Here is an 11,583-nt window from a genome sequence, read left to right on the forward strand (position 1 = left end):
TGTGTAACAATATGATTCATCTATATACATATATGAAACAGTATGATACATCTACATATTTGTCTGTAACAGTACGACCTGTCATGCCTGCCCCTGTTAGGTCTGTCTCTGTTCCTGTCTGTCCTTGTCACGTCTGTCCCTTTGTTTTGTTTTGCTCTGTTTGTCAGTCCTAGCCCCACCTGCTCGTTAGTGTTCCCACCTGTGCCTTCTCTCTAGCCATGCCCCCTTGTACGTCCCAGGTGTTTCTTGTGTGTTCCTTGTTAGTCTGTGTGTAAGTACCCTTGTGTTTCAGCCTTCCTTTGGCTGGTCTTGTGCATGTTTATGTGTTCCTGTAAAAGTATAACATGACTATGCATATTCTTGTACCAATATTAGGAAAATCTATATTCTGAAACATTATGTGGAGTGTAAATATATATATATATATATACACACACACACACACTCACACTAGTTTTTACATACATCTAAATATATATATATATATATATATATATATATATATATATATATATATATATAGATATATATATAGATATATAGATGTATGTAAAAACTAGTGTGAGTGTGTGTGTGTGTGTATATATTTACACTCCACATAATATGTTTCAGAATATATTATATGTATATATATATATATATATATGTGTGTGTGTGTGTGTGTGTGTGTATGCACACAACTAAATGTACAATAAAAATATTTATAATATGAGTAATGCAGACCTGAGCTATGCACTGTCTTTGGAGTAACCACACTGCTTTAAGAGAGCTTCCTGGGTTAGGCATGTTCCTCTAGGGCTACATGATATAGAGAAAAAAGGCCACGAGTATTCGGTTCTTCTGCAGTTATACTGCTACTCAATTCGATTGTGACAAGCATGACTATCACAGTATGAAATGTTTAAAAACGTGTCTTTTTTTTTGTTGGTTGGGTTACATGAATACCTTGATTCATCAAAACGCCCACAGAAACACTCATCTGGAAGTCATGATGCTTACACCTACACATCCTCCTACAATGGCACAGTAAGGTAAAGTAAAAACACTGAGGATGCTGGGGTTAAAAAAGCCAATATTGCAGTGACTATTAATAAATGGTATATTGTGCTGCCCCAGTTAACACTGCTTACTGTACTTACTGTACATTAGTATACTGGGGTGTGCAGTTCTGTCCTACAGTACTTTTGAGAGTCAAAAGGCTTGTCTGGTAAATATGGTTAAAGATAGGACAAAAGATGACAGAGGACAACACAGGACTGGACACTCAAAGGCCTTTGAAAAAATAAATAAATAAAATAAATAAATATATATATATATATATATATATATATATATATATATATATATATATGAACAATATTTATTTATGGGAAATAGGTAGGGATGTTTCTGTGCTAAGAAACCCATCTGAATGGATTAGGCTTACCCTCTCTACCATGTTCTACTCTAATATTGGAGTTTATTAATGTTTAATAATAATTATTAAAGATACAACAGAAAAAATGTCTGTAGAATTATTTTAAAAATCTTCACAGTTTACTACAATTTTGTGAATCATTTCACACCTAGACAGCACACGCTGTGAAGTATTTTGCTAATTTGCTAACGAAATAATTCAGAATAATAATAATAACTAATTCAGAATAATAACTAATAATTGTTGGTTGCAGCCCAGATCCTACATAGACCTGTACCAAGTGTTCCAGAATACAGCCTAGCATACAGTGTCATTTTTGAGCTGTGTTATATGGGTAGGCCCAGTGGGTAAGGTGGAGGAGGCTAATTCGGCATGCTATGCTTCTGGAGGAGGACGAGGTGCTTCTCATAGAAGCTCATAGACTCAAAAAATGCAATTCTCTTGCTTCCCCAACACTGCAGGCATGTAAACAAGGAGTGAAAGAAAGAGAGTTAACACAAGGTCCCGGAATGAGCACAAAGCACCGCCATTAGAAAGGTTGTCCAGCACAGTGGTAGAGTACTCTAATACCCTAAAACTATGCTGTCCTCATACGACAGTTTCTAGCTGGACACAGCTACTGTCCCCAAAGACGAGTCACTGCATATAATGTCTCATTTTCAGTCATTTTTGGTCATTTTCAGGTAAGTTTTAAGTAACCAATATTAGGTAGTCTATTATTAGAAATGCTATGCTATGAATGCTATGGACATCCTGACCAATCAGGGAGCTAACAGACATAAATTATCAAGCTGACCAATCCTTTAGAGTTGCAATATGCACATAACCCCAGCCAACCTGTGCAGCTCACATGGGCTACATGGCTTCCAGGTATGGCTTCCCATCGTTACAGCCCACCCTAATCTCACACTGGCCCCATGTGCAGTGTACAACCCATATGTGGCCCATGTTTAACCCCTCCTGGTCCCTTTACAGACCCTGGTGAAACCCTGGTGGCCATCCATATGCGAGGTCAACATGGAACCCATAGACAAAACCTTCTGGTTCCCAGCTGGGCTACCCATACAGGTCTACATGGGCATGAAATCTATGTTGGAAGGGCAAACCTTCCAACATACATATTCTTTGAATATATGTTTGTATGTAGAAATTGTCCATCCGAATTTTCAAGCTAGACGAGGAGAACCTGTCTGACAAGGACACTCCAAATGCGAGCACTCTTTAGCACACTACGCTAATGATCACTTCATAGGCCCTAAAATTGAACCCTGTGGGACGCCACTAAATCTGGCAAGGTAACAGTTATACAATAGTTCTTGCTTTAGGATTATTAACTGATTCATCAACCTAAGATTCAAAGGGTTAGGCCACGGTCACACTGGACTTTTGCCTGGCTACTTTCTTTTCAGAAGATGAGCAAAATCTGGCGATTGTGGGCAGTCCTGATTGGAGGGAAACGCTGATTCAGCGAACAATTAGCAATTCCTTGAAGTCTATTATCGGTTTTATCCAGACAGAAGTTTCTCTCTGGGTCAAATCGAAAAGAATTTTCCACCAGGAGAAAGTCATATGCGTTCGGTGTGACCTTTAGCCTTTAGCTTTAGCCTTCACTTCACTGTTTTACTGGCCTAATCTTTTTTTTTTTGGATGCCTGATACACTATATGTCTAAATGTTTATGGACCCCCCTACTACTACTTCAGCTACTTTAAGTTGCACCCGTTGCTGACACAGATGTGCAAATGCACATACACAGCTTGTCTGGTTCCTGTAGAGAAATATTGCAATAGAATAGGTAGTACATTTAGATGCTAATGTTAAGTGAAGTGCTCCAGCTAATACAGCTCATTTGAGCTTAGTCCTGGAATACAGGGCATTTGGAGTCAGTGCTGGGAGGTATGTTCTGAAATCAGTATCAGGATTAGTCGAACATTTTACCTCGATTACGATTAATGAATAATTATATAAGCTGCTCGAGATGAGGTCTTCTCATACGATTTTAAGGGGACAGTGTGTAAACAGTTACAGTGGGGAATGGACTAACATTTTTTTTGTAATCTATTTATAGAATTTCAAAAATCAAAATAGTCCAAATGGGCAAAATTGTGTTGATTAGAGGTTCTGAATGTCGGTCGCCTTTCATTTTAATTTTTGCCATAGTTTAAATAGAAAATTTGGAATTGAAAGGTAAATATGATCCATAAGAAGGCTTAATCCCTTTCAAGGAAACCGGCCCATAGAGTACAATGAGCCGTAGTTAGCTCCTTTTTGGCAGTTCCTCAGTGTCCGTCCAAAGCTGTGTCCAGTGTCCCAAATTTACATCTGAAAAAGGCTTCTTCTCTGAACAGCCTGGCCAGCCAGGTCCATTGTGTCCTTAATATAACTGATAATGTGCTCTGAGCCTTTCCTGGACCTCCATAAGACAGACCTTCACAGCTGCCGGCAAGATATACTTAAGCGGCACTGCCACATGTCGTTGCGTGCTATTACTATGACAGCGAAATGACTTCTCGACGCATTCGCAATGGCTACTTACCCAGTTGTTTTTGTTTTGCCTTTCAATTCGTCTTGTATTTGAATACAAAGCCATGCATATCAGGGAGTGGAAGGCTCTACCCAAGAGGCTTTTGGAATGCAAATGTTCTGCGATAGATCATGTTATCTCACTGAGTTTAGAAAAAAAGAAAGAAAGAAAGAAAGAATGAAACAAGCTGACTTGAGTGCATCGACGATTGAGCCTAAACAACATTAATTAAATGTTTCTGGAGCGGCTGGCAGGCCGTTTGCCCAGAGGGGCGAAAGAGATGCAGGCATAGCCCCCCCCCCCCAACCCCCTACCACCACTTGCCAATCCCTTTCATCCCGCCTACAGGGCCGGCCTACTTACCCCGTGTTAGCTGGATTTACTGACGAAGCACGACGCTATGACAACAAACAAGGGGGAGAATGGAGTGGCGGTGCCTCTGCCATGGACAGATGTGCACCACTCGCAACAGTCATGGCGTGGGGGAAGGGAGGGCTACAGCACAGGGAAGCATGGGAAGCATGGGGAGACTCCTTTGAGAAGCCAGGCCAGGTTGAGCCTATTCTTCTCCTTCCAGAAAATCATTCCAAGGTCTAGCCTTGGAAAGTGGCTTCTTAAGTGACCTTGTGAAACTTCTCCAGTTAGTGTGAGGCTCGGAATTTTGGGGTGAAGGTCCACTAAGAGTCAAAAATTCGATAAGTGGAGCAGGCAGGCTGTCCGTTTTCACATTGTACATAGTCCTGCTATTAAACATCAGCAAATAACCACATGTCCCCAAAACTACAGACTGCTTCCGTCCTTCCCGAGACGGAACCCAAACAAAAGGCTTTTCCTGAAGTCTGACAGAAGCGCAAAAACAAAGGTGATAAATAAGACATGAGCTCGGTGCCGAAGCAGCATCTAAATTTGTCTTCGCAGGAGTTCGAGCCGGGCCTCAGACGGATCTGGCATTAACGGGTCCTTTTTTTCTCCTGCGCGAGAAATGAATGAAGAAATCAGGGTACGTTCTCCGGGGACTGCCAGGCGGCAGGCTGACTAAAGGGACAGACTTTTAAATAAGCCACCGCAAAGGCAGATGAGGGAGGGAGGGGGTTGTGGGAGCTAGTGGAGAAGTGTAATGGACACTCTCTCCGCAGGGGAACAGAACGAGCATCGGTCCACGACGCGTGGGCCTGGTCATCATCCTCGCTTTCAGCCATGATATCGGATCAAGCCGGACAAAGAAAACGGTGAGGGGGGGCCGGCATAGGCTTTAAGCTGCTTGCAGAACTGGATGAATCAAGGATTGAATAAACAGTCTAACCCAGTTATCCCACATCCTTTAGTGCACTGCTGTACAGCTCATACCAAGAAAGACGTTGAGATGTTATTGATCCCCCTCCAGACTACAACAGGGCACCTAATGGCTTGCTCAATGATACATGAGAAACACCTCCCATAGATGTGCTCCTACAGATGTCCGATTCAGCCCAAATGTGAGGATGTGGGTTCTATAAAGGGTTCTATCCAGGTCCATTGTTGCTTGTCAGGGTACAAACAGTGCAGATGTACAGTTGCAATCGAAATCATTCAACCCCCATATAGGAAACTTTCAGCTATTTGAGCTATTTAATTATCTCATCACTTTGTTGACGACTGCAGTCTCAGAATTATTCAACGCCTTCATTACAAGCATTTATCCTTTAGCTGTTATGACTTGCTGCACATATGATGCACAGCCAGACACCAGCTTCTGGCAGTGTTCCAGAGAAATCTTAGGCCTCCAGTCCACTAATATTCTTGAGTTTGCTGCTGCAGCCGCCTAGACACCAAAGATTTTCTATGGGTTTCAAGTGAGACGACTGTGACGGCCACTCCAGAATCTTCCAGGACTTCTTCTGAAACCAAGCCTTGGTATTCCTGGAGTTATTGTCCAAAGACACCCAAAAAATTCCAGTTTTGCTTCATCGCTCCACAGAAGTTGGGATTCTGTTCTGTGGAGTGAGAAAATCGCTGAATGCCGACACTAAAGCATGGCAGTGGCTCGGTGATGCTCTTGGGCTGCTTTGCTTCCTCCGGCACTGGAAACTTGCAGCGTGTAGAGGAATGCCAGAGATAGATTCAATCAAGTGTCATGAAATCTGTGGAGAAAAAAACACCATGCCTTCTGTGAGGAAGCTGGAGCGTGGGCGTCACTGGACCTCACAAGAGGATAATGATCCCAAATATGCCTCAAAGTCCGCCAAGGCTTCAGGTTTCAGAAGAAGTCCTGGAAGATTTTGGAGTGGCCGTCACAGTCGCCTGTCCTGAACCTCTTAGAAAATCTTTGGTGGGATTGAAAGAAGGTGGCTGCAGCTGCAAACCCAAGAATATTACTGAACTGGAGGCCTCTGCCCATGAGGAATGGGCTAAAATACATCAGGAAAGCTGCCAGATACTGGCGTGTGCAGAAGGTCATAAAAGCAAAAGCGTGCTTTACTAAGTACTAAAGACGTTTGTCATGAAGGTGTTGAGTTTGGAAAAACCACATATTATATTTGTTGTGTTGTGAGCAGCACAGGCTATTTGTAAATTTAGCTAAAAAGCCTAATTACCACTGGGGGTAAAATCATTTCACAACCATAGGTTTTATGTTTTAGCCCCAGGCTAATAATCCAGTCACAAGCTAAGTTGCTAGTCACTTCATAACAATACCATATGATAATAAGTCAGTTCATCTTAAACCCACTAGACAAATGACCCGTCATTGACTCATGTGGTTGGGGTTTCGATTCCCGGTCTGGGTGACTGTGCTGTGCTACACTAATAAGAGTCCTTGGGCAAGACTTTGACTCTTAACACTGCATTTGCTCACCTCTGTAATACAAGTTACCTTGTATATCCTAGTTGCTCTGGATAAGTGCCTCAGCTAAATGCCGTAAATATGTTGAGGCCTACAATAGCGATTGTGCATTCCCATGCTTACCATTCAATGTGTAGCTGCAGTGTTCAATATTCCTCCCTATCCCAGGGGGGACTTACTGCGATGCCCTGCTGTCTAAATGGACCCATACTTTTAACTTAAAGGTCCCTCCTATTCTGTAAGTCTAAATGGACTCATACTATGGACCCATCACACCGTCCTTGTCCCCAAATCCAAATGTCCTCATACTATTGACACATTTAACAGTCTACAAGTCTTGAATTGATTCATACTGCAGACTCATCAGACCACCCACCATCTAAAAATCAAAACAGACTCATGCTACTGACTCATTAGACAATCCCACAGGCCAAAAGTCTAATAGGTCTCATACCACCGACTCAATAGATCATCCCTCAGTCTAAAACTCTAAACAGACTCATAGTATGGACTCACTGGAATATCCCAGTCTAAAACTGGAACTGAACTCATACTATGAACTCATCACACCATCATCAGACCTATAGTAAAGAATCATTACACCATCATACAGACTAAAACTCCAAATGGACTCATAATGTGGACTTAGTAGACCATTCTAGTCAACTCAAAATCTAAAAAACACTCACACCACAAACTCCTGCTGTCTAAATGGTCTTGGGCTCATTATACCATTACAGTCTTAAAATCTAAATGTCATCATACTATAGACATACTGGACAGTCCCCCAGTCTCAGAATCTAAACAGACCACTCCATCCTGCAATCCAAAAGTGTAAATAGACTAAAAATCTATATGGGCTTGGACACACTGGACCATACCACTGTCTAAATGGACTCTTGCTGTGGACACATCGGACTGTCCCACAGTCTTAAAATCTAAAAACAGACTTCTACTGCAACTTGCCGCAATGTTTTTCAGTCTAAATGGACTAAATGGACCTGTACTACGTACCCAACTACGTACCCCATGGACTTGTACTACGTACCCAACTCACCACCCGTGTCTCAAAAATCTACATCTATGGAAACTTTGGACTGTCCCACTTTGGACTGAGAATCTACAAAGACTCACACTATGGACACACCGTATCATCCATCTCAGTCGACTCAAAATCAAAACACACTCACACCATGAAATCACTGCAGTGTCCTGTTGTCTTATTGGTCTAAATAGACTAATACTATGAATACGTTTAACTGTCCCACAGTCTCAAAAATCTAAACAGACTTCTATTAAGGACACTTTGGACTGTCCCACAGTTTCAAAATCTAAATGGATTCCCACTATGGACACTTTGGACAGTCCCACAGTCTAAAAGTCTACATAGACTCACACTATGGACACACAGTATCATCCCAGTCAACTCAAAAGTCACACTACAAACTACAAACTGCAAAAGCGCTGTGTTCTACTGTCTTGATGGGCTAATAATATGGATGCTTTGGACCGTCCCACAGTCTAAAAGTCTAAAGAGACTATTCAGACTGTCCCACAGTTTCAACATTTGAATAAACTCATACTATTGGACACATATTAATGGAACCCACAGTTTCAAAATCTAAATAGACTCAAAATATGGACACACTGGACGTTCCCTCAGTCCCCTCAGAGCTCAGTGTCCTGCCATCTTAATGGTCTAGACGGACTAATACTCCGGACACATTAGACTATCCCACAGTCTAAAAGTCTGCTTACTTATTATACCATTATACTGTCTCAAAATCTAAATGGACTCACACTATGGACACACTGGGCCATCCCACAGTCTAAAAGTCTAATTGGATAACCATTATATACACTTTGGACCGTCCCAGTCTAAAAACCTAAATGAACTCTTACTGTTAACACATGAAACTGTCCTACAGTCTCAAAATCCAAATGGACCCATTACTATGGACATATCTGACCATCCCAGTCTCAAAATGACACACTCATACTCACTGTCCTGTCCTGTCCTGTCCTGCTGTCTAGAAGTCTAAATGGAACCACAATATGGACACATCAGACCATCCCACAGTCAAAAACCCCAGACAGTCTTACTGTATAGACTACAGACCATCCCACAGTCAAAAACCCCAGACAGTCTTACGGTATAGACTACAGACCATCCCACAGTCAAAAACCCCAGACAGTCTTACTGTATAGACTACAGACCATCCCACAGTCAAAAACCCCAGACAGTCTTACGGTATAGACTACAGACCATCCCACAAAAAACCCCACACAGTCATACTGTATAGACTACAGACCATCCCACAGTCAAAAACCCCAGACAGTCTTACGGTATAGACTACAGACCATCCCACAGTCAAAAACCCCAGACAGTCTTACTGTATAGACTACAGACCATCCCACAGTCAAAAACCCCAGACAGTCTTACGGTATAGACTACAGACCATCCCACAGTCAAAAACCCCAGACAGTCTTACTGTATAGACTACAGACCATCCCATAGTCAAAAACCCCAGACAGTCTTACGGTATAGACTACAGACCATCCCATAGTCAAAAACCCCAGACAGTCTTACGGTATAGACTACAGACCATCCCACAAAAAACCCCAGACAGTCATACTGTATAGACTACAGACCATCCCACAGTCAAAAACCCCAGACAGTCTTACGGTATAGACTACAGACCATCCCACAGTCAAAAACCCCAGACAGTCTTACTGTATAGACTACAGACCATCCCACAGTCAAAAACCCCAGACAGTCTTACGGTATAGACTACAGACCATCCCACAGTCAAAAACCCCAGACAGTCTTACTGTATAGACTACAGACCATCCCATAGTCAAAAACCCCAGACAGTCTTACGGTATAGACTACAGACCATCCCACAAAAAAACCCCAGACAGTCATACTGTATAGACTACAGACCATCCCACAGTCAAAAACCCCAGACAGTCTTACGGTATAGACTACAGACCATCCCATAGTCAAAAACCCCAGACAGTCTTACGGTATAGACTACAGACCATCCCATAGTCAAAAACCCCAGACAGTCTTACGGTATAGACTACAGACCATCCCACAAAAAAACCCCAGACAGTCATACTGTATAGACTACAGACCATCCCACAGTCAAAAACCCCAGACAGTCTTACGGTATAGACTACAGACCATCCCATAGTCAAAAACCCCAGACAGTCTTACGGTATAGACTACAGACCATCCCACAAAAAACCCCAGACAGTCATACTGTATAGACTACAGACCATCCCACAGTCAAAAACCCCAGACAGTCTTACGGTATAGACTATCCCACAGTCTACAACTCTACATGGACTTAACCTGTGGACCACTGGACCATCCCAGTCCAAAAGTATTAATGGACTCAACAACCCATCCCAGTCTAAACATCTACTACCACTGCACCAATGCAGTGAACTTCCGACAGACTCGTACTCGTACGGACCCCTTGCACCACCCTAGTCTCAAATCCAACTGTACCCATACTGTAGGCCCATCAGGCCACCCTGCAGTCTACAGGTATCCATATGAACATCTCGCATCCCAAAAACAACAAACCTCACTCCCATCCCACATCCCACATCCCATCATCACACAACTCGTTGCTGCTGCTGCTGCATTCATTCAAACTCAAAACACACACTCTCACACACACACACACCCTACACTAACGTGGTCCAAGCTCAGCTCCTTCACTCCAGTGGACCATCACATCATGGTGACCGCATCCACCGCGTTGCTGCTCGGCTCGAGCGTCAGAAAAGAGGGGGTTACGTCACCAGGAGCCCTCCTTCAGCCCTCAGCAGAGCTCAACAACATCAGCGTGGCTTCTTCGCCCGGCTTGACAGGCGAGACAAAGACGTTGAGAAAACGATGCACAACCCACCCTCCCCTAAATCCCCAACCCCAAGCGATCGACCCCACTTCTGGTGGGCTTGCACAGGCAGGCCCAGCCGCGCGCTTCGTCCTCTGGCAGGACATTGCCTGGAGGTCTGATGCTGATGATGATGGCTGGAGATGTTATGTTATGTTATGTTAGCCATCATCACAAAATACCCCCCCACCCCCCACCTCACCACCACCTACCTAGTCATTCACCCACCCCACATCTATCCCTCGCGCTTTCTCCCTTACCTGACCGTGCAGTCCGCGCGCGAGCGTTAATCCATGCTGGGAGCCTGCAGCCCTGCCTCGATCACGTTTCCCACAACGCTGGGAAAAGGAGGGGGAACGGGAAAGCCACAAGAGCTCAGCAGCAGCAGCCCTGCCCGTCGTGTCTCGGCTACGGAGGGGAGGATAGATGTTGCCATAGAGGTGTTAAAAAAAAAAAAGCCTCGCTGGTTCCGCGTGGAAGAGGAGAAAGCACCCGGTCAGTCCATGTAGGGGTCGATCAGAGCTAAAGTAGCAGCGTAACCCGGGCTAAAAATAACGGATAATGTCTGTTCATGCTGGTCCTCCACACAAAGCTTATTGCCTCCCACTCTCTCTCTCTCTAGCTCTCTCTCTCTCTCTCCCTCTCTCTCCCCCTCGCTCGCGCTCGCTCTCGCTCTCACTCACATGCTCACGCACACAAAAACAGACCAATCCCATTTAAAGAGATACGAACAGCAATATCAATAATGCATCACTCTGGGCTGTTCAGCATTGAATTGCAATCTTTTTTTATATATATATAAATATATATAGAATAAATATTTATGTATGTAGTGTTGGATTATTATACCTCTGCAGTGATGTGGGTTATTATATAAAAGCAGCCTTTTTCCTGTGTCTATAGGCTCTCTA

General features: G+C 43.4%; 1 protein-coding gene across 2 annotated transcripts in view; it reads right to left on the bottom strand.

Moving 5' to 3' along the window:
- Positions 1-11,315, bottom strand: part of fbxl16 (F-box and leucine-rich repeat protein 16) — a 40,873-nt gene extending 29,558 nt beyond the window's left edge. The window contains exon 1 of one of the 2 annotated variants that reach the window (XM_072693737.1): positions 10,933-11,315. The gene's annotated coding sequence lies outside the window, so the exon portion shown is untranslated. Of the gene's footprint in view, positions 1-6,884; positions 6,953-10,932 lie in introns of those variants that run through there. The other variant, XM_072693738.1, reaches the window with a different exon arrangement.
- Positions 11,316-11,583: the final 268 nt, after the last annotated feature.

The sequence above is a fragment of the Salminus brasiliensis genome, chromosome 12 (assembly GCF_030463535.1).
Source record: "Salminus brasiliensis chromosome 12, fSalBra1.hap2, whole genome shotgun sequence".
NCBI classification, from domain to species: Eukaryota; Metazoa; Chordata; class Actinopteri; order Characiformes; family Bryconidae; genus Salminus; species Salminus brasiliensis.